Genomic DNA, 23,932 nt, shown 5'->3' with positions numbered 1-23,932 from the left:
ATTTAAGGGCAATCTCAAAGCTGAGGCTGTTTTTTATTAAGTACTCTCTTCTTAGTGTATGAAGCTACAGCCCAGCTGCTTATTGGCAATACATAGAATCATAAGCAGTGGCAGAATTACCCTCTTTATAATGTCCTTGGGACACAAGCAATGTGATCATTATAAAATGGTGCACTTACAAGCTTAACACATGCAGTATAATTTTGGTTTGATGTACACTGTGTAGGAAAAGATTGTGCATAATGAGAGTGAAGTCATCTACTACTGGAACAGAGAGTGCCTTGCCAAGTGAGCTTCCCTCCCACAGGGATCCTCCAGAGTACAGCTGGGTGAAATAGTCTGCCCAGAGCCTGTTCTTGAGAAAGGCAGAGGATTTTCATTCATATAGTTATTCAGGTTAATTTCAATGCATAACTTTTCCTTGGAGAAAAAAAACAAACAAAGCATCCAAAACTAACCAACCAACCAACGAACCAACCAATCAACCAACCAACCAAAGAAAAAATACAAACCCAAACTCAAATCAAAATACCTTTCTCATCTTTTTTAGAAACATCAGTGTTTTGGAGCCTTGAGAAATGTAATAAGCATAATAAAAATGTGGACTTCAAAGTACTGGTCCCCACCCCGGAAACATAGGAGTGCAAGTGGGAGTTGATCATGATCTGGTTGTTCTAAATGAAATCCTGGTCTTGCCTGCTTATAAGATAAATCATGATTTGGGTTGTCCCAAAACCTAGTAGGCTTCTCTTTATTCATTAGGGTTCACTCACTGACCCATGAACGCAACTTTGTGGCCCAGCTCAGCCCAGGGGCCTTTTATTTCAGCTAGCCTCTAAAAACCTCCTGCTTTACACTGCTCTCTGAACTCTGGCTTTGATCCACAAGCCAGGACAGAGAATAAGCATCTTTTGTGCCTGCTACAATACTTGACGAGCATCCTGATTGCAAGAGTCCCTTCCTCTCCTGAGAATGCAATGTCTACAGTGTGGGATACCCTATCCTTTTGAAGGCTATGCAGTGTGGGACTAGGTTACTGTGCTTTTGCTTCCACATTATGTATTCAAGTCTTACATTACTGTATGGAATTCTGTTGGGAAGGTTATAAAGATAGAGGCTATCTGAAAATCCATGTCCAGGCCTGGCTTCATATTTTAAACCTGCTAAGTCCAAGGCTGTTCAGAGCAAAAATGTTTGGCTCTTAGCCTCTTTGTATGTCTGTATGTGTGTGTCCTGGTTTGGGCTGGGATAGAGTTAATTTTCTTCTTAGGAGCTGGTACAGTGCTGTATTTTGGATTTAGTATGGGAATAGTGTTGATAACAGACTGATGTTTGGGTTGTTGCTAAGTAGTGCTTACTCTAAATCAAGGACTTTTCAGGTCTCATGTTCTGCCAGTGAGCAGGTGCACAAGAAGGCAGGAGGGAGAACAGCCAGGACAGCTGACCTGAACTGGCCAAAGGGATATTCCATGCTACAGAATGTAATGACCAGTGTATTAACTGGAGGGTATTGACTGGGAGCTGCTTGTTGAGGGACAAGATGGGCATCAGTGAGTGAGGGGTGAGTGATTATATAGTGCATCACTTCTTCCTCTTGGGTTTTACTCCTTTCTCTCTCTACTTGTCATTATTATCATAATATTCCAATTATCAAGCTGTTCTTAACTCATGGGTTTTACTTTTTTTTATCTTGATTTTCCTCTCCATCCCATGGAGGGTGGGAGGAGTGAGCAAGTGGCTACATGAGGCTTAGTTGCTGATTTGAGTTACCCCATATCAGCATGAATACACCAGGCAGTATGTACAGTGTGTGGCTATGTGTGTCCTTGTTTATGTCCCAGCATAAGCACCTGCATGTGGGAATACCATAAATACAGAGCTACAGCAACATTTATTCTTCCTATAAAAGAAGCAATTGGGTCATCTTTGGTCTATATGCTGCTTAGTAGAAGACAGCAAAAGTATACATTATCTCATGACAGCAAGACCTGATCCTCATGCCTTCTTTTAAGCAAATTGCTCTTGCAGCAAGCCAACAGGTAGAAAGCTTGTTCAGAGAGAAAAAAAAGGGATCTGCAGAAGTAGCCTCAGGAGTGCATGTGAAACAGAGGAGGCAGCGGCCAAAGAGGCCCCCTCATGTGCTACTGCCACAGAGGAACACACCAGGCAACAAAACACAGCCAGGCAGTGTTTGTTGAAAGGGCAGGGTGGCTGCTGTTTGCCCCTTTGCTGTCTCTGGCTCGCCTCAGTGGTCGAGGTGAAAGCAGGAGGGGATGTGGCACAGCTGCCTCACCAAGTATCACCACTTTCAAATTCCACTTCTTATCTCAGCCCTTCTTCCTTGTTGCTAATTACCACCTACTCCAAGATGTCAAGAACATACTCCCAGGAATAAACTGCTAGATAAACAAACCCCAGACAAACATCAAAGCTTAAAACAAACTGATAAGTCCCTTTGATTGATTTTAAGGGTCGGTGGGGAGAGGTGTGTTTGGATTGGAAGGTGCAAATGTTGAGCGGAGCAGCACCTGCTGCCTTGTGATCTCACCAAACCATTTGGCTTGAAAAGGCCAGGAGATAGGGAATCAGAAATCCATTTGGAGTTACAAAAGCAGCAGGGGAGGCTTAGATGAACAAAGGGGCTCTCCAGGCAGGGCCGTGTGCTGCTTTTTGTCAGCTTGGTATCACATTCCCTGCCCCAGCGTGACAGACAAATGCCAGGCCAGATGATGTGATACGATCGGCCTTGCTGGGATGAGGTCTGTACCTGTATTATATGATGGCAGCAGATGCTGATTCAATATGGGGGCAAGCACAGAGTAAACCAAGGCTTAAACTTCTCAGCTAAAATTATTTTCAAGTACCTGTGTCAGAAGGCGGGGAGTTGTTCAGAGACAAGGACAGGCTTGGGATGTGTCTCTGTATGGATGGAGCACTTGTGAAAAATGCTCAGTTGGAGAACAAAACATGTGTGTGACTGCAGAGCTCTCCCACCCCTTCCTGGGGTCTCACAGACTCTCAGACCTGCCCTGCAGAGACTGTGCTTACCTCAGCCGACGTGGGAATGGGGATCCAGCTCATGCCTCCTAAACCAGAGATTAGTAGAGAAAGCTTACAAAGGCCTAAATGTGCCTAAGATCAAAGTGATACAATTTGCTGTGATAAAGCAGGATATCTTTCCCTCTCTTAAGTTCCAGTGCTGCAAAAATATTTCCATGCTCTTAACTACACACATACATTAACATCACGGTTACTGACGGCTAAGCAAGTAGGATTCAAGGACTCAGACTCCTATCAATTTTATAAACTTCATGCCTAGGGGTGTTTCAAAAGCTGCAGTGATGTGCTGAGGTGGATCTACACGATTCATGCTTTACCATTTCCTCTAAAGGTGACTCTCTGCTGAGGAGAGCAATTGCAGTTGAAAGGAGCACAGCATGACTGGGAATTCTGCCTTGATTGTACTGTGCACAGTTAAAAGTGAAAAAAGGTGCAGTCTACACTGTTATTTTACTTACTCACTTCCATGAATAAATTCGCTTTCTGATCTCTTACTAGAAAATGTTAGTTTTGTCCTAGAGTTTTTGGGAGGTTATTTTATTTTCCTCAGGCAATGAGGGAGAAAAAAGAGGGAGGGGAAAAGGGTGTCTCTGGTTATGAATTTGCTGTAACTGATGGAAATTCTAATGTAAAGCCCATGTTTACCAAGCTCAGAAGCTCTAAAAAATCTTTCAGTTTTCCCTATTTCTTCAAGTGAAAGCAAAGGAAATGAGACTAAAGAAATGATGGGTGGGTGAAAAAAAGACAGTTCACATTACTGACAAATGGAAGTGGGTGGATGTTTCAGAAATGCTTGATCAACATTTGCAAAAAAACAGGACCAATGTCTAAGAAATAGTTTACCCTCAGGAATAATAGGAGAAAAGTAATTTTAAGTAAACTACTGAAATTCTCAACTTGAATCTTCATCATACAAATCCAGTTCTTGGATCATTACTTATCCATTTATAGACTGAGAGACTGTGCTCTGTGAAAAACAAGCAAGGGAGCTTGAATTTCTGCAAATGAGTTTTCAAAACCATATTTATTTCAGGACAGAGTGGCTGACTCAGTCCTGTTACTGGCATTGCCTACAGTGTTTAAATGGTGTTTCAAGATGCACCTCTCTACACAAGAAAATGATGGTAAAAATTCCCAGGCATGCTCCATTTCCCAGCGATTTTTGCTGAAACCACTTGGAGCGTGTGCAGCGACATTAATATGACTGAAGAAATATTGATGTACATTGAAGAGATCAAGGAGGGACATGTTTTTCTGACTCCCTACTTACAAAAAAAAAAAAAAAAGAGAAAAAAAGCAACACCACCTCTCTGTACATTAGACTTTTTGTCTACTGAAATGGCACAAAAAGAACATCTCTGAGGGCTTTCCATTGCCAATAGGGAAGATTTATAGCTTCAGCACAATTTGTTTTAATCTCGGAGGGAGAGGAGGAGGAAGGGAATGGATTCGATGATACATAGAGAAACATTATTTCCCAAAGGCAGATTTTATTTCTTTAACAATTTATAAAGCTCCAGAAGTGAAATATCACTATTTTGGGACTGGTGTTATATATCAATGAGTTTAGCAGCTGCCAGGCTTATGCATGTATTTTGTACTGTACGTACAGTGCAAAGGCCATTGATTCAACAGCAGTAACAGGGTCTTTATTGTCATTCTTGCAGTAGATCACCAAATTTTGATCTTAAGAGACAGGCTGTGCACTGAGAAATGTTAAAGGCAAACCTGTGTAATAAACAAACCCTGTTCTACCTCCACTAATCACCCTACTAACTACCTCAGCTGCTGCCTCTCACTTATTCTGCTCTTTGCTAGCAGCAGATCTGACCACAGTTTATTTCATTCTGCTGCCATTAACTGTGTAGGGATATAAATGTTACCAAATAGTAAATATATTGATATAAACTTTCGTGAAAGATTTTTCAGTGGGGGAGGTGGATATGTACTTTGGGGGAGGTAGAGAAACCAAATCTTGTGACTCTTTCTGTAGTTGTACTGGCTTGATAGGCCCTATAGAATACTACAGGGAGTACCTGGATTTACAGGAAAAATATCAAAAGTCTGCTTTTAAGGTGGAAAATGTAGTGATCAGCAGAGACAACTGTTTTAGTAGAAGATGGGTTCTTGAAGCCATACATACCTCAATTATTAAGAGGTCTCAAAATGATACAAATGATTGTATGCAATTCACAGGTCACTCCATGACCACTTTCTGCCTGAATGTTGCTAATTATGAAACCAAAAATGTTTTTACTCTTGAGGCTTGAAGGAACCTGAGGTAATAAGGCAGATAAGATACTTCTCTTTTGGAAAGTAAAGATATATGTTTCATTTTGGGGTTTTACACAATAAGAAGTAAAGAAACTTTCAGAGGGTTTCTGCAATCCTCTCTTTTATAAAGGGCTCTGTAATCATTGCCTGTATTACCTATATTTTCATCTCTCAGAACACAGTTGAGATAAGAAAGGATATAGCTCTACTGAGATACAGACACTGTTCCCCTGTGTCTTTTCTCTTCCTTTTAACTTTTGTTTGTGTTGGAGAAAACTCTAGTTTTCAGCTCTGTGGCCACAGTGGCAGCAGAATCAGTGTATTGTCCCTAGGCAAAGTCAAAGGAGACAATGGCAGGGCAGTATATATATTGTGCATTGTTACAGCCTCAGCAGGGTCTTCTGGTATGGGAATGATTTATGGGAATACAGAGTGAACCAGGGCCATATTCTTCCATGAGTGTGTTGGGACCCCAGAAAGCTCTTACAGACACTGATTCCTTTTTCATTGGGAGCTCTCTGGATTTAGCTTATTATTATAGGATGTTTAGAAATAATTTAGGCCAGACTTTGCTGATGACTCCACTTTACTTGAGTTGCATCAAGATTCAAAAGATGAGAATCAAAAGTTTGCTTGATATTTATATCACTGTTGATCCAAGGCTTTGAAAATTGCTGGTTATGGCAGTGAAATGGGGAGCAGCTTCACTCATTCTGATGAAGCTTGCAAAGCAAAAGTCTGCTATTTCAGTTCCTAAGAGTGTCTGCATAGTTTGTTAATCCCTGGAAGTGGGAAGCCAGCTTTTAGCAACAGCAGGAGGGACTGGACCTTTGGTGTTTGCTAGCTCTGAAACTGGGATTTAGCCAGATTATTCTTCATTTCTCACAAAAGGGGAGTCATAGTGCTTGCTGAAGCCAAATGACAGTTGTGGGAGCTGAAACTTCCATTTACTACATACAACAGCAAAGCTAAGAGGAAGCCATGGCTGCCAGATGTTTGTTTTACATAATCCAGAGGATGCAGATGTCTTTCTTCAGCAGTGGACATTTTTCTATATTGTTTAAAGGCTGGTACCTAAGAAACAGATTCTAGATTGTGACTTAAACTATGTCTGAGTGGACTGAAGCAAAGATCCCTTTCCTCTTTGCAGGTTACCTGAGGCAGCTCGGAACCTGGGGTGAAAGATTAAGTAGGGCTTTTTTGGCTTACTCTTACCAGATGGCTTACCAGAGAAAAGTGGGTGAGAGAGTAGCTTAAGTGGTGGCTTTCTTCCTGCAGCAACCTATGCTGAACCTGAAGAAAGGGAATGGAATGGAATGGAATGGAATGGAATGGAATGGAATAGAATAGAATAGAATAGAATAGAATAGAATAGAATAGAATAGAATAGAATAGAATAGAATAGAATAGAATAGAATAGAATAGAATAGAATAGAATAGAATAGAATAGAATAGAATAGAATAGAAGGAACATTGTGCAAATGCCTCTTGAACAATGATAGAGCATCACCCACCTCCCTAGGAAGCCTGTTCCAGTGTTTGACAGCTCTTGCTGTAAATAATTTCTCTCTAATGTCCAGTCTAAGGGCTGCAGGCTGTAAGGAAGAAGAGCTTGAGAGGAGCACATGGAAATCAGCCCAGCTGTTGGGTTGCAAGTGCAGCATATTTGAAACCACCCCTGTTCAAAAACAACTGCTTAGACAACATGGTCTTTTTTGTATTATTGCCTACTGGGATACCTTAAGGTTGGTAATAAATTAGAGACCAGGTCTTGAAATCAAACAAAGCATTATTGACTAACAGTAAAAAATATAAGAGGGAGAGATGTTGGGATTGATGGGTTTCCAAATAAACTATCCTTTGCATCACAGAAGAGTTTGTAGTCTCTGTAAAAAGTCAAAGAGAGGAATTAGAAATGAAACAGTGGAATAAAACAAGTCACAGATGCCATAAAGGATATCTAGATTTCAAATAATTAAGGTGATGGCTGTAAAACACTGTGTCCTCAAATGATAAAATAGAGAGAAACTTAGATGCAAGATGAACAAAATTAAGGAATATGAAAGCCTAAAAAGACAAACGTTGATTCTGCTGGCAACAAAGCTACATGGATGACAAAATAAACAGGTTTCTCTAAGTGCTGTAGGCTACATCTATCCTGATCCCAAACACACACACACACACACACACACACACACACACACACACACACACACAGTCAAGCTTTGAGCAGTGGCTGATGATTGTTCAAGCAGTTGAGTTGTTTGCACTATATCAATAAATGTTTTCCATATAATCTCTGCATGCAAGTTAGGCGATGCCACAAAGCAAGGATCTCTCTGAATAAGTAGTCTATATGCAGCTTCTCTGCTGTTTTGGGAAAACAAATCTTGCAACCTTGCTGTTAGACTGACATGACACTCAGACCATAGCCTGGGAAACCCTGATACTGTGCATGATCTGGTTTATAATTTCATTGGTGCTTGCTGTAAAATTCTTTTAGTTCTCCTCTATGTCCTTTGATGGATAGAAATTTTTCTAATTACAGCAACATTATATATCTAGGCCCAATATAATCTCAGTGATTACAGTAAATTAGACTGCAAAAGTGTGACCAAGTTCAAGCAGCATACAATGAAAATAGCTTGAGGTAGGCATAGGCCATCAAGAAATTCATGAAACAAGACACTGGAGAGATTAGTCACCCTGAGCTAGAGCAGGGACCCTGTTCTAGGAGAAAGTATGGGACTATGTATGTGTGAATGTTCGTGACTTGATCTTAGGCAATAATTATAATTAGAAAAATTAAAGTTTCAATTAACTGTCACACAAGAGTGACAGGTGAAGCTTCCTATGTAGAAAGATGGGGAACTACAAATCTTTGTAGACTTTGTTGGACTGTGCTCCAGTTCAACACCAAAACATCTTCAATGTGAAAAAGGAAGAAAAGTCACCCTGGCTTTCACCCAACATGCAAAGCCAAACAAAGCATATATTGGATGAGGAGGAGTCTGCTTCATGGTGAGCTGAAGATAGAAGCACATTGGACATGTAGACAGTGAGGATACAGAGAATTTCTTTAGCTTCAGGGAACACTGGGCAGCAGGAACTGTCAGTCCTACAGTGAAGAGGTAACAGTACACCTGTTGAAACAAGCACAGAACCAGTCAGAAAACTCCTGCTTCTGATCCTAGACATCTGTTAACTTTTGAGAGACTCCAGCTGCACTCTGAAAAATGTAGAGTGTTTAGGAACTAAAGGGTGGGAAGAAGTTTGGTGATTTATAGGGATGCCTAACTTATCTTTCTAGATTCTGCACATGCTTATCAGAAGCCTGTGAACTCTTGAGACAGTTAGCACATAGTGGGCGTATGGTGAGATACCAACAAACAGGCATTTGAAGGAGTAAAGAAAAATGTAAGTGATATATCAGGCTTTAAGTACTATCAAGCAAAGCAGCCCTGGAACTATGGTGACTATGTCTACATAGACACACCTCTAAGAATCTGTGATTGTTCCTTTGGACCATGCACCAAAAATTTATGCCCAAAGCAAAAACCATACAAGGGATACCCTAGTGTCAACAGTCTGCTTCCCTCTTCCTTAAATGCCTGCAGTAAATTACAAGTCTTTTTTTTTTTTAATCTTTTTTTTATTTTTTTTATTTGAGGGGACATCAAATATATATAATGTCTATAAAAGTAAGAAGTCCTCAGGAGAAAAAAAAAAAAGAGTCAACAAGAAACAAGATGGTTTCTGATAATGTAAAGCTGTTTGGTTTTTCTTGTGTGCCAGCCCAGACTGGGGATAAGGCAGACTGCCCAGGTGTAAGTGAAAAGCAGATGTGTCTGTCTGATTGACTCACACATGAACAAAGCATGGTGATGATGTCCTTGTTCAGGATTTGTATATTGATTAATTTTTAAGTGCACCTGGCACTAGATGGAGGGAGGACTTGGACTCTGGCATTGAAGGCTGGGCAGTGTTCCTGGAGGGCTAGACTTTTAAATGCCTATCTCTGGCACTGGAGGAACAAAGGTATTTGTCCATGTGGGCACAAGATGAATTTAGGCACCTCTTACAGCTGAAGAGCAAGGTAAGATGTTGCACGGATACATCTTGCAGGGTTTTAAGAGATGGGCTGTAAGAAGTAAATTAAGCAGACTACAGCAATTTTTGCCAGAGCTCTGATACACAGGGTAAGAGGTATCTTAGTACTGGAAAGGATGAAATTACTAAGATTTTGGAATACAGAAATCAAATTACTTTACCTTTGGGTGGGACATGGACATGAGATCTCACTGAATCCATTAGAAAGCAATGTGTAAATAAGCTGATACTAAACACATCAAAACACACATCCAGTGTAGTAGTCGAAACTACATTGATCATGAAGGAAAGAGTAGGGCTCATGAGCATTTTGAGGGCTGACAGACACATATGCAGTATATCCATTTGTGAATATAAAGCATCTGGGACCCTGGAACAGAAGATCAAAATCCCCAAGTATGCTACAGTACCTTTCCATCCCTCATGAGACACTTCAGGCAGCTGAAACAAATGTGCTAGGAACAGCAAAGTGACTCATACTCCAACATTAATCGTTTCATAATAAAAGACCACAGGATGTTACTTCTTGTTTGGTGAGTAGTGACTATGGTGTGCAACACATGATCTTGAGTGCAGGGGGCCAAGCAATCACACTGTTGGACTTAGGATAGGCATGAAAGCTTAAATGAAAATGTAGGTCTTCTAGAGATGAGCCAGGAAACATACTCAGTGGCCAGACATGAAAGGCATACGTAGAACAGTGTGCATAGTGCAAAGTGCTGGCAGCAGCAGGAGACTCCTGTCTGATGACAGCCCAAGGAAACACTGTGAAGTGCTCTGCTCATACTGCAGAGCAGACACTGAATTGTTAAAATAAATTATAACCCAATTTCTAAAAGCTGGATTCTCTTTTTAGATGAAATCTTTGTCTTACAGGGCTATTTTTTCCCCGCTAGTCATAATGTAGTACTTTAAACAGCCAGGAGCCAATGACTGCTGGAAAGAGCGTTAGACGGATGACTACCAACTTTCTGCACAGGGAAAGCTGGGCAGAACTGTTGACTCACAGGTGTGTCACTAAATCACTCTGCCAGCTTGAATTGTTCCTCGGGTGATGCAGTCTGAGCACCACACCTGTCTAAGGGCTGTGCCTGCACAGATGAAGAAATATGAATCCAATTAGTTCATAAAGAGAAAAAGATTGAGAGGGGAGAGAAATGGATTTTTTCTCAGTATACATACGCATGAAAGCAGGAAGCTGGAGGAAGTCACAAATGCTGATTTAGGTAAAAGGACTGCTCAAAAGTGTTCAAAAACTGAACATGAATACATTAAAACTGGAAAATTAGAATGAATTTCTTACTAACAAGTAATAGGAGGGGTAAAAAAGAGTTGTATCTTGTTCAGTAAGAAGCTCAATCAACTCAGGAAGGCACAATACTTTCTAAGTTTGCAGGAGATATATTCACAGCCCCAGGATTTCCCTTTTATCCTACATTCTTATATTTTAACAAAGGGAATACCAAGATTTGCATTCAAATATGCTAAGTGTAACTGTTTACAGCTGTAGGTATTCCTGCCAAGGATGGTCTGTAATTGGGATACTTATGTACAAATGACCACTTGGGCATCTATCTTCTGGTTTGTACAGCCATGTGGCTTCCATGTACAAAAGCAGTTGTGCACTGAAATAGACTTGCACAGTGCTGTGTGTACAGAGTCTATGCAAATTATGAGCTATTTAAAAATGTCTTGAAGTGAAGAGATAAAAAAGCCTTGTCTGCTATAGCTGTTTGTTTCATTGCTGATTCCAGCCTTCTCTAAGCCTCAGCATATGAGATATGGACATTAATGAACCTATCTGTAATACATTGACAACACAGAAATAAGTATTTCAGTGTTTGGGGTTTTTCCTAATTTTTTAATAAAAAGACTGTTAGTGGAAAAGTTTCTTCCTAAGACTGACTGGATGACTTTCTAAAGGAAAACATTTTCTAAAATATCCTTTTTTTTTTTACCAAAACAGCAGGATAAAATCTTGATGCTATCCTTTGGGGAAATACAGACTTAACAGGCTACTTCAGCTAACCCCAAAGTCACTGGGAGTGAAGATCTCTGAAATCTCATGAGCTCTAGTTTAGCAAAAGACTTTAGCACATCCTTAACATTAAACATGTGGGCTGTGCCTTTGAAGTCAGTAAGTGTACTCACATGCTTTCGTCTGCTGCTGGATTGGGCTTTGACCACCTGTTTTTTATCTCAGCAGGACAGAGCACCCAGTCATTCCTGACATCCCCTTACTCATGCTAGTGGTTCCTGAGCAGTCAATAGGCCCACTGTGCACACAAAGCTTGCTCACTTCAGGCAGTGTTAAGCCCACCAGTAGCACTGGAAGTTTTGTACTGTTTGGCATTCTGCTTGGACTTCTTTTTTTAAAAATTTTGACCAATAATTCTGTTTGAGCTGCATTGCTCCAGGGATTCCTGCACTCTTCCCCTACAAAAGCCAGACAGTCTAGTTAATAAACATTCATAATTGCAGGCAGTCTAAGACAGAAATTAGCTTATCCCTTGTAAATTCATTTATTCACTTACTTGAGTCAAGCTTCCATTATTTTGTTTTTCTTATACCTACTGGAGGGAACAGAAATCAACGCCCTGAGCTCCTTCAGGCTGCATATTCACTAATTTTTCTTTTAAAGTGCCAAAATACTCAATTTGTATTTTCTTCCTCAGTCTGCAAGGAAAATAAGGTAATGGAAATCTAACTCCAGTGAAAAATCAAGTGCATATAAAGTGCAATCCAGTGAAGAAGATTTATTTTGAGCATCCAGAGATATGGCTGCTAATTTCCTCTTCTGGGGCCCAGACTCTGAAAGTACCTTTCTTTTGGGGAATGGCTGTGTGCCACTGGCTGGTATCACTGGCTGGTTGTGCCTGTTTGCTGCCTATGGCCTGCCAGCTCCAACATTTTCCTGTATTGACAAACAGAGTCCTTGACCTACTTTGGGAGACTAAGGTCTGATTCTCTTCTCAGACTGATTTTGAGACCAATATTGTTTTACTGCATTTGTTGGAGTAACTGCTACATGTAAAGCAGAGAGAAGACAAGACTGCTGGAGGGAATAAATGGGATTTCACTAACAGTGTTTTTGGGTCTGTAGACAGTTTCTTGTTCTCTGCCATGCCACTGCTATCGAGTTGCACATGGTTTTCTGCTGACTGTTCTGGATATTCACATTGCCTTCTAATGCCATTGACAGATGCAATGATACATCCTGACACTGGCAGACTGAGGACTAACTTTACTACCTAGAAAACATCAGTGAAAAGGAGTGAATTTTCACAGAACAGATTCAGGATATTGCCATTTCTTCTATGTTTATGAGAGGAAATGACCATTTTTCCCTGCACCAAATTAGCAGATGCTCCCTGGAACATTGTTCTTGATAAATGACAATGTCTCAATTTTCAAACCTACATTTTCTTGGAAGAATGATGTCATACTGGGCTATGATGTAAAATAATCTGCCTGGGCAGGAAAAGAAAAAAATGAGACTAAAAGAAAAAAGAGAATAAGGATGCTTACAGAGAATCAACTTATGAAAAAGTTCTGAAAAAAACCAAAAAACAAACTTATGAAAAACTTATGAAAAAGTGGGGCCTGTAGGTTTGTTCATTTCAATGTCCTACTGCATGAGATTTTGTTATTTCTTGTGGCACAAATATCAATCAGACATCATCTTCTCATAAACAAATTGTAATACAAAGATTAAACATTCGCCTATTTTTAGAATTAATGGGTTAAGAAAAACAACCAAAGTGGAAAAAAAATAGCAAAAAAAAAAAAATCAGACTCTTGGAGCTCATCTGGCTCTTCTTTCATTTTACAATATTTTAAAGCATTTGTAAGGCAAATGTACCTCAGGAGGAACTCAGAAGTCAACAGATTGAGTATTCTATGAATTAACTCTGAGCCACTATTTTTAGTTTTAGAGACTAAATGCCAGCACATTGTGTTGATTTAAACAGCACACTCACCTATAATCCACTGTGTTGATAATGTAAACTGAATTAGAATCATATCTCAAAGCTAGCTCTAAACTAGCAACCATTTAATCTCTTCATGCCTCTGTTGATTGCCATCCTCCTGATTTATATTACCAATACATGAAATGCTCCCATCTCATGGCAATCATCTTAATTGAGAAAGCAGAAGTACAGGGATGATATTGACTCAGGAAAATGGAGACAGACAAGTATGAACTTTCCATTATTCTGGATGCTGGTTATAAATGTTTTTCCTCTTCTGAACTTTGACTTGTTATGGTTGGAAAATCATTACAGCAAGTAGCTGTAGATGCCATTCAGTGAATATTACATGTCTGTTTGGCTCCTCTTCTAAATCCTTCATTAAAGCTTCAGCCAATCTGTGTAACCATTTCTAGTCAGTCTCATAACTTTGTCTGCAAAAGATGGACTTCAGTGTCCATCCACTACAGCTTCCTTACAATGTAATGGTGATGTGCCAAATCAAAACACAGTGCAAGATCCCTTCCAATTTTCCTGAAACCTTATAAAAAGTATATTAACTCTCAAAGTAGGTTACTATTTCTGAAAACTGCTGTAGTGACAGACCTCCTGATTCAAGCCTTCAACCACATAACAGAAAGAGCATGGTTAGCAGCAATACAGCTGCATCTGGCCTGCCTGTAGCAAGCTTCTAGGGATGAGAGGAAAGTCAGTTTCCATGCCCATTAAATTTTCACCTTCTCAGTTAGAACAGACAAGCAGAATGCTAGTTTTGGACTTTCCAGCCTCATTTTAAGCCTGATCTGTGAAGTCTCATGACCTTAGGCTTATTGAATGAGCCTGACAATGAATGGCATAGAAAGGCTTAGAGCAGAACTGTGATACATTTAGAACGGAGATGCAGGCTTGTTATATGAAAAAAATGGAGTACTTTGTACTTTCCACAATAATATCTTTCACTCCACCAGGCCCATTCACACATTAGTAGATGGTTTGGCAGGGCTGGAAGAGGTCCATAAAACCTGGACATTTGCACTGACCCTTCTTTTTCTTAGCTCCTCTGAAACATTCTTCCAATTGCTTTAATCCTTTTACATACTATTTTTGATGGTCATTTGACTAGAGTTACAAGTATTGAAAAAATAGGTCTCCAAAGGAGATTATGTATTATATATATATACATATTTTATATGTATATATATACAATATTTATATTAGGTATCAAATTGAGATCTGTGAAAAAAGGTGTCTACTTTGTCATACTGCATGTATTTAGTTTCCCTCTAGGAAATTGGCAGCAGTTACCAAGAAGGAGGCATGCATCACCTGAAGGACACGAAATACTGTGTGATTGCTGTATTTAAGTCTCTCCTAGTCTGCTTTCACTTATTGACAAAATTAGATGATTTCTGCAATGAAGAAAAAGAAACTAATAAACAGGTTGTTCTTGCAAAACATGGTAAATCAGAAGGAACACCTGGAAGACCTCAGAGATAACACAGGCCACACAAGTCTTCCACACAAAGAGAGGTAGAAGCAGACTGGAAGCTAAGGGAGAAGTGCACACACAGGGGCAACAGCTCAGAAACTCAAGGAAATAGGAGTTAAAACACAAGTTCATTGATTTTTGAATGGGTATAATCTGAACTGCAGCCCGAGTTTGTCAATATTTCACATGAGACCAAAGCCGACACTTTCATTATTCTTGGAAATTAACATTTTCCCCAATGCTCTCCTGTGTTGGTAGACATTGGTAAAGCTAAAAGCACTGAATTGACATCATGATACTCATATGGGAGTAGCTGGAAACAGAATCAAAATAGATTTTTCTTTTACAAATCCACAAAATTTAGTTTCGTAATATTTATTTTCTGAGCATTATTTCAGTTACAAAAGTTCAGCAGGAAAAGGGAATTACTCCCCAGGTGATCTAAGGACAAAACATTCACATCTAAGAAGTGTCAGGTGACAATCATAAAAGTTTGCACCAAAAAAGTATTCCATTTCAGGATTTAAAATATTTTCTTATAACTATTCATCTTAATTTCTGAGTTTTCAACTTTTAGTTTAAAAAACCCCTAAAATTTTTTTTTTTTTTTTTTGCTAAAACCATCTCACTATCAAGATATTTTCATTTGCCTTGTTACAATTCTTTCCATAGTTGAACTACAGTAATTCTTCACTATTCACCATTATGATTTTTGCTGTATCATCCCTAGAACTAAAAGTAGAGGTAAGTGAAATACTATTTTCTTGCAGGAAAAGTCTTGGTTTTGTAAGCTATCATATCTTATACAGTTTATTCTTGCATTTCTAGAATTTCTGATTACTTTCTCTTCTTTATAAATAGATCAAAATGGTCAGGCCAAGTCTGCACAATACATTTGAAAAGGGTTGGTATCTGTTAGAATAAACAGAAGTGAAATTGTGTTTAAACTCCTGAAAGGAAAAGATAATTAGCATGATATTTTTATTCGGCAAATAGAAATTATGAAGATTTTTAAAATCAGTGAAGTTAGAGCCAAAATATATCCAGAAACAGCATCCCAAAGAAAGTGAAATATCTGTTTGGAAAATGACATGCAATCTTGTGTTGGGACTTAGCTGCCAAAGCTGTCTGGCTGCTTCCTGGGGATTATTGACTGCAAGTCTCCAGTGTCTTACAGTGACATGATTGCCACTTCTCTGTTTAGTTAATTGAAGATTTGAGTAACTCATGGTAAAGAGAGACAGAAAGAGCAATTGTCTTGTGGTTGCTTTGCGGCGCGAACTTCAAGGGCCATACCCTTCCAATGAGTTAACACCTTGTCCCCAGAGTAAAGAAGGATAAAAATAAAGATCTGAACAGTATTGTTCCAGCTGAGTAAAATTAGAAGCAGTTTTTAACAGCCCTGGCTCTACCATGCTATTGTTAGAACTTGTTCACTCGCTGAAGTGTTCTGCGTGACGCTACAATGTGTGCTCCCTCCTCAGAGTAAGAGCCCTTTTCTGATCACCTTCGGGAGCCAAGAATGTGCCATGTAAAATGAAGCAGCTATTAAAATGTGCATGAAAAAGCAATTTGCTTTGTGCCTAGTTATACCTTTAAGGGTGATTGTTATCAATGTCTGAGTCTCTGTGTATAATCAAGCACTAGAACACAGTATGATTGTAAGCATAATAAAACCATGGCAGTAGGAAAGCCAGTGGAGACAACCCACTGATTTGCTGAAAAGTGAGTGGGGATTGAAAGAGGGGAGGGGAAGGAGGAGGAAGAAGAGGAAACCTATGAAACAGAGGGTTATCCTGTCATTCATTCTGTTTGAGTGTGCTTTTGTATAATTTATGCTAGCTGGTTAGGTGATTATCCCAAACTTTATAATGAGGAAGGATTTTTGCATAAAATTTGCATGAACTATAACATGGACATTATATGGATAGCCAACAGGACCCTAAAACAAGAGCACAACAAAGACCCTCCATTGTACTGGTAAATTGCTGGAACAGATTCCTTCTTCTGCTATTTTTTGTTGAAACCTTCATTTGTGTGTCTTAATAAACTAGTCATGTCAGAATGACCCCAAAAGCATAAATTTCATCATAATATTCTTACTCTTCTGGACCTCAGTTCAACAATTACTAGCATATTTATGACATTAGCAGACATGAATATTTTGTTAATAGACATGTACTATTGTAAGTATATGCTATTGTTGCCCTCTTCCTTGCAAAAAGGTATGTCATGCCATGTGTTAGAAAGCTGCAAAGGCAAAGGGAAAGAGGAAGGTAAAAGGGAATATGCACTCCTGGAAACACAGACAAATTCTAGGTATGGAAAAAATGCACATCCTGCCAGGAATTTATTCTCATTTCAGCATGAGTGGGATTTTCATGTCAGGGATTCTGTATTGATGTGTGTGCTGATAGAAACCTGTGGATTTAAATAGGCTTCTAGAATCTTGAGACAAGAAAGTAAATATTTGGTGGGCTTCTACATTGGTAGAGTTCACAGTGACATCTGAGAGTAGAAGAAAAACATCCATGCAACAGCAACCCTTCCTTTTTCTGATCCTTTTCCTTTCTGTGAACACTCCAAGTAGTAGTTTGTGGCAGTATGAGGAAGTACCAGCAGCACAAGCTACCTGCAAATTCCACAAAAACTCAAAACCACGGTCCTCTAAGATGCATTTGGCTCTATGAATGTGCCTAAATGGATTTAAATGTCCATTTTAGAGTCTGGCTTCAAGATCATGATCCGCCTTACAGAAAACCCCCAACAAAAATGTGGGATAAATGAGGCACCGATAAAATCATATTCTTCTGCAACATAGCCTGAATATAATCTTGACTTCAAGGATTGTGCAAGATTGAGGATCTGGAAGCCCTTGTAGGTGTCCTGAATCACTCTTTGCTTTTTGACATCCAGGCGCAGGAGCCTGCTGAAGGGTGCACTGTGTCATGGTGTTCCCTCAGAACTCAAGCCAGGCCTTGATCCTCCGGACTGTTGAAAAGCTAGTGGAAAAGATGCAGGTAGACAGTCATTCCCACATTGCTTCACACATTTCTAACTGAACAACCAGGATCTAATCATATGTGTTTCTTACGTGAATAATATATCTGTTTCCCCCTCCTAAGAGCCGTTATTTGACTTTGAACTTTCATTATATCAGATTTTTCTGCAAGTGATAATTAAAACAGTAAGTACCTTTGTCTGGATTCAACTTTGGTAGAATTCTTTTCAGAGAGATACAAATTACATTCCCCTTTTCTAAAAATAGCATTGGTGGAAGGAGACCTGATACAGTCTCTGTCAAATATTAGAAGGTCTATACAACAAGCTTTGATTTCCTCTACATAGAAGAATAACCTGGCAAAATTCAAGGGAACTGCAGCTGTTGACTGGAGGAATTTCTAAGGCATTTGCCTCTCACTTACTGAAATGTGTTAGTCCTTGGACATGGTTCCTTCTCTGAATGTGGTAATACTTAGAGCCTTGTGTTGCCTTTGATCACACACTTTAATCATAGAAATTAGAGATGGAACAGACATATTCATTGATCTAGTCCATTTCCTGCTGCTGCAAGATTGTTCTGCAGTTTATTTTTAAGGGTTTTCTAGTTCTTGCATTTCTCCCTGAGATCAATGGGTTCCTCACCCAGATCAAGGGCAGTGAGTGGCTCATAACTTGTGAAACTCATACTGAATTGTGTTTTGTACCATGTTGGGTGGTAGAAATGGTGGAAATAATGGACTACTCTTCTCACACAGGTTGAAGCGAAGCATCTGATGGAGAAATAAGCATGGTTCATTACTAGCTGAGTAGGAAGAAAAGTATATCACAATTAGATGTCTGTATATTTAGCTTTCTAAACATGAGTACCTTCCTGTCTTGTCTGTTCCTGTCTTGTCTGTGAAATGTTTTCAGTCAGCTCTTCATTCTTCCTTGATGCTTTTTCTACACTGAGGTGTAAAAAAACTTGAACTTGGTCTAGATTTTCCTCATTGTGTTTTAAAAACACTGAAACAGTGTTTTGCTAAGTGAAAAAAGTATTAATTTTTAACTGACTGGTTGTGGTGCATTCCTAACATTTAGCATTTAAGAAAGGACAGTCATAAAGTTCTTAATCTCTTATGGTGAATTTTTAAATTTTGGCCTTTGAAGAAATTGCTAGTAATTTTCCTGATCACTTATGCTATGAAAATTACAATAGAAATTTTGCCTTTGGGTTTCTGCTAAAACAATATTGTCTAATGCAATGATCATGCACTAGGTGCTGTTTACACTTTTTTTTTATTACTGAATTTGTTATAATCCCTGAACCTTTCCTCCACCCAACATTCCCCACATTAATTGTTATTTCACCTCAGAAGGTTCTGATGCTTTGCAATATTCCCCTGGCTGTCATGATACAGTCTATCTGGCATTTCCTTTTTAGTACAGTACTCTTCAAAGTAATTAAAATATAAGCCACAACATGAAAAAGCCTGAATTCAGCTGTCAGGCATGTCTGCATATCATGGCACTGGTCCGACAGTAAGCCTCTTAAACGGTGCCCTGCCACACAGTTCCACACAATGGAAGATTGCCAAACACTTTTTAATTCATATAATTTAAGCTTGGTGGCATGAATGACTAAGTGTGAAATACAGAAAACTGTCAAAAGAAGTCCAAATACTTGCTGAACTACAAAATCTAATGTGACTTTCCAGCTTTCTCTGTGGTTTGGAGTTAGTGTTCATTGTCTTATAACTAAACATAGCATCTCTAGTACCTGCTACTTATTTAATGCAGGTAGAAATTCAGCAATTGTCCTGAACCATGGCAGTGGAAAAAAGCAGCAGCAGAAAAAGCATAGTATGTAGTAACAAACATGGAACTGCCCTTGCCCTAAATATATTTTAAGTGGGCATCTAATGAGCAGGACCAAAGGAATTCTATGGAGGAGGAAGTCTTAAAATAGTATGGTTGTGAGCTGAGCTGTGCGAGGTATTTGGCTGGCTCTCAACCCACAGAAGGCAAAGTGTCACACAACAGCCTAGTGTTGCTGGGAGCAGGTCATTGTTAGTCCCCGCAGGAAAGGGATTAACTAGACAATTGCCTTTCTGCAGAGCAGAAACAAACTTCCCCATTAATTGCTACCAGCCCCTTCCTGTTCCAGTGGGTTACTCTGGCTTCTTTCACTGCAAAGCCTTTGCTATCAGAGCAGACAGTACCTATGGGCACAGGAGGCACTTCCCAATTAACTCTTTCTGTATTTGCTCTTCTGCATTGCAACCTGATGTGAAGAAACTTGCCTTTTAGAGATAACAAAATATCTTAAAATTTACCAGGGAAAATTGATCATTACTATTATGCACAGCATGTAACTACAGCATAAACTCCTGTTCACTTTCAGTGTAAGGAAAAACCCATGTTTTATCACACCTTTTTCAGAAGATAAATTAATTTGTATGGTATTTGGTTTATATTTTTCTACCTTCACTTGAATTGCAATTGCATGAATTTCCATCCTGGAGGAGAACAGTAAACTAGCCAAAGTGTATTATCTTTCCTCCCTCCAGCTATGTTCCAGGCTGGATGCCTTTCAGGAAAGTGAGGCTGCATGGCTGCAGAAATGCATATTTTCTACCTCTTTGCTCATTACTATGCACAGACAGAAGCCTGTGTTTTAATGCATGTGCAAGAATCTTGATGTTTAGGTTAATGCTACATTATTGCTGCTGAAGGATCAGCATCTTGTCCCTGTGTTAAAAAAAATAAATAATGCTGCACTTTTATCTTCATCTGAGGTTTGGAGAGGGGAATAATACAGTCTGATTTTGTTTCTTTTGTTTTGTTTTATTCTGTGTTTACTTTGGTATGGCTGAATATGTCGGAAACCATTCATAGAACTATGCTATCACTTCTAGAAAAACTTCTAGGTACTCATAGTGGGCAGTGAACTATTTGAATATTTACTTCTGCCTATTCTCCTGCCTCCTTCATGTACATGTATAACTATTTTTTTTTTTGCAAATATTAAGATTTCTTCTCATGTAGGTGTGTAAATATATCAAATTTCCCCCACCATCCTGCTATTAAAATTTACCCCTTTGTGGATCCAGGAATTTCCTGCATTTTCTGGATTCTTGCTGTCACTGAGCAGGATTTTGCTGACAATGTCACTCTATTCTCTTGCAAAGCTATACTTCCTACCTTTGCATATTCTAGTAGCTTTTTTCAGCATCTTCCAGTCTTTTTCACTGGTGCTTATGCTCTTTTACTAATGTTTATGTCCCTTCCTCAACCTGCATCAGACTTCACTCCTTACTTTCATACTGGTCTGTATGTCCTCTGTGCTCATCCACAGCCTGGGGAAATGTGTCTTCTTATTTCCAAGGGTTTAAATGCTGTGATCATAATTGCACATTTGGGGAAACTCTCCTGGTTTTATATGTCAAGCACCTTTCCTCCTTCCTCAAAGAAACAGGCAACCCTGCCAGGCTCCCAATGTGCAGTTCTCTTCCTTCTGGGAAGGAGAGCAAAACTCAGGAAAAACTAACACCCAGTAGAAAGTTCCTCACTGAAACTCATTGCGTACCACACTCAAGCACTGTAATACATGAACTTTTTACCTGAAATACTATTACTAAGTTTGGTAAAGAGCACAAAACCTTGATTGTTTCCCAAAAGTGTTTTTCATGTGTTGCCTGAAATGTGTACGTTGAACCTGACACTTCAGAGGGGGAAAAATATCCCATTTGGGGCACATGATCAGCTATACGGTGTTGAAAACATTAGGATATATTTCTTCTTACATTATTATTGCTTATTACTTAGCAGTTCTCACTGGTAGCACTCTATATTCTAATTTTAGATTAGATAGCTTGAAAGTATATGCTAATCACTGTTTAGAAAATGGAATTAATGACTGAAAATGTAAATGACTACATATCTGATAAAGTTTGATTCTGCTATGATTTTTTTTCTCTGAAATGTAAGCCTTTTCCTACATAAACATTTAGTGTTTTTAGTTCTTTGGCTACTTGTGATCACATGATCTTCTGAATGCTTTGTTTTCTAAGTGCAAAATTGATTTTCTACATGTATGCTGCCATGAAGCATGAGATCCTAGGCAGACATGGTCTGAACCAGTGACTTGTGAGATAATTGATGACTTCAGTTTCTGTATCATAATAGCTTGGTAAGTTTTGGAAACATTATTAATGGATGACAGACCCATGCATGATTAGGGACCTGTGTTTCTTAATATTATAATTGCTTTACAGAATTACATAGAACATAATTCAAAAGCCCCAATATTTTTTTTCCAGAGACATTTTTTCTTGAAAGATGGAAGCGTTTCCAGTACTACCTCTAAGCAATGGTATTATTGCTCAATTAAAGTATATCCTTGGTTTCTGCTTTGATTTCTCCCCAAGCCATGAATTCATTGATTCCACAATTTCAAATAATACCAACATGAGTACAGCATTGCGGTTTCTTATAAGACCTTCAATTCCAGACTCTGCTACAACAAAAACATGATGGTAATGTAGATGCATCAAGTGGTGGGCAATGGCCCCAAGCAGAGACTTTATTTCTTGCTTGTCCCAAGGAAACTTCCGATCTCATTCCTATTACCATGGGCAAAACTCTGTGATATCCTTTTGTTTGTTGAATAGGATAACCTAGTGTTGACTAATATGTAATGTAGGTCTAATAGATATATATATGCATACATGTACAAACATATATATATATATTCATATACATGTCTGTCTATATACAGATGTATTGCTCTTGCTGCTGGAGCAGTAGAAATGTGAAATAGCATGTTATTCTGAAATATTTCTTAGAAGATAACTTTGGATGAGCGATTGGGAAGAGGCAAACCCCTTTCAGAGTTAAAGAAGAGCATGAAAAAGAGTACTTGGCAAAAGTGAATGCAGCAGGCCTTTTTTCCCAGAGTCCTGGCTGTCATCAGTGGGACTGCGGGAGAGAGAAAGACTATTTAAGTGAGTGATTTGCAGGGCAGAACCAGTCTTCAGACATGCATACAACTGTGGAGAAGCCACTATCTGCTACTCACTTTGTCCTTCCCATTCCAGATGCTATAGAGTGTAAGATTATTTTTTTCCCCTCAGATCTCAAGAAATACTTGTGGTCAGGTCTCTGTAACATTTAAATTGACCATGGCCACCAAATGAATACTTTCCAGTGAAGGGAAGTCTGCAGCAGAAACAAGTTGCCTGTACCCTTCTTCTGAGTTTTTATAAGAGAGAACTGGTCTGTCTTTAAGCAAGGAAGAGACCTTAGGAATTACAAGTAAAATTTTGCTAAAGCATTTGCTTCACTAGGTCATGAGCTTTTTCTGTAGAGATTGATTCATATAAGCTTGTATAAGAAAATTATCACATGGATAATAAACCAATAGAAAGCAAAATGTGACAGTTTCTAGTTCTGGTAGTGAACAGTTTATAGCCTGGTTTTCATTTGCAGCTTCATTAACAGATCAGTTAAGTGGCCAAAGAGAAATCCAATAAATGAATACATTAGAGAGAATTTTATGAATGTAATTGAGGACAGAGACGGAAAAAACCCATAAACAACCAATGTTAAAAAGTTTCCTTGAAATGCAACTGATTATTGGGCTACTTATATTGACTGATGAAATGAGGTTAGGAAAGGTTTTGCCTTTTATTACTGTTATGTATCAGACTAAGGAAAAGTTGTGGGGGAAGCTCCTGGTTTTCTTTCCCCTGTACTGTGGGTGTGGTCTGTTTGCTGCTAAGAGCTTTCTCTACCAAATTCACTTCTTTTGAAGGGGCCCTGGGCAGTACAAAACATTGTTTTTCATCTTTACAACTGTTTTGGAGTTGTTAGAGGGCAATGGAGTAATTTTATGGCCTGAAGAATAAGGGGAATCAGCTGAAGGATCAACGCTCTGTGTAGCTTTCTAAAGGAAACACCTCGAACTACAAGGGCAGAATTCATTGTGCCTCGTGACCCTAATGAGTCTTGCATTCCCATTGCCAGCCAAGGGTTATCAGAAAGA

General features: G+C 39.0%; 1 long non-coding RNA gene across 1 annotated transcript in view; it reads left to right on the top strand.

Moving 5' to 3' along the window:
* The first annotated feature begins 1,423 nt into the window (after positions 1-1,423).
* The window catches only part of LOC148185066 (uncharacterized), a 58,633-nt gene continuing 36,124 nt past the window's right edge, over positions 1,424-23,932 (top strand). The window contains exon 1 of the long non-coding RNA XR_015773130.1: positions 1,424-1,561. This is a non-coding gene — a long non-coding RNA (uncharacterized LOC148185066). The remainder of the gene's footprint in view (positions 1,562-23,932) is intronic.

The sequence above is a fragment of the Pseudopodoces humilis genome, chromosome 1 (assembly GCF_049639895.1).
Source record: "Pseudopodoces humilis isolate 2021_Gansu_Grassland_sample_001 chromosome 1, ASM4963989v1, whole genome shotgun sequence".
Lineage (NCBI taxonomy): Eukaryota > Metazoa > Chordata > Aves > Passeriformes > Paridae > Pseudopodoces > Pseudopodoces humilis.
This window is presented reverse-complemented; position numbering and strand designations above follow the sequence as displayed.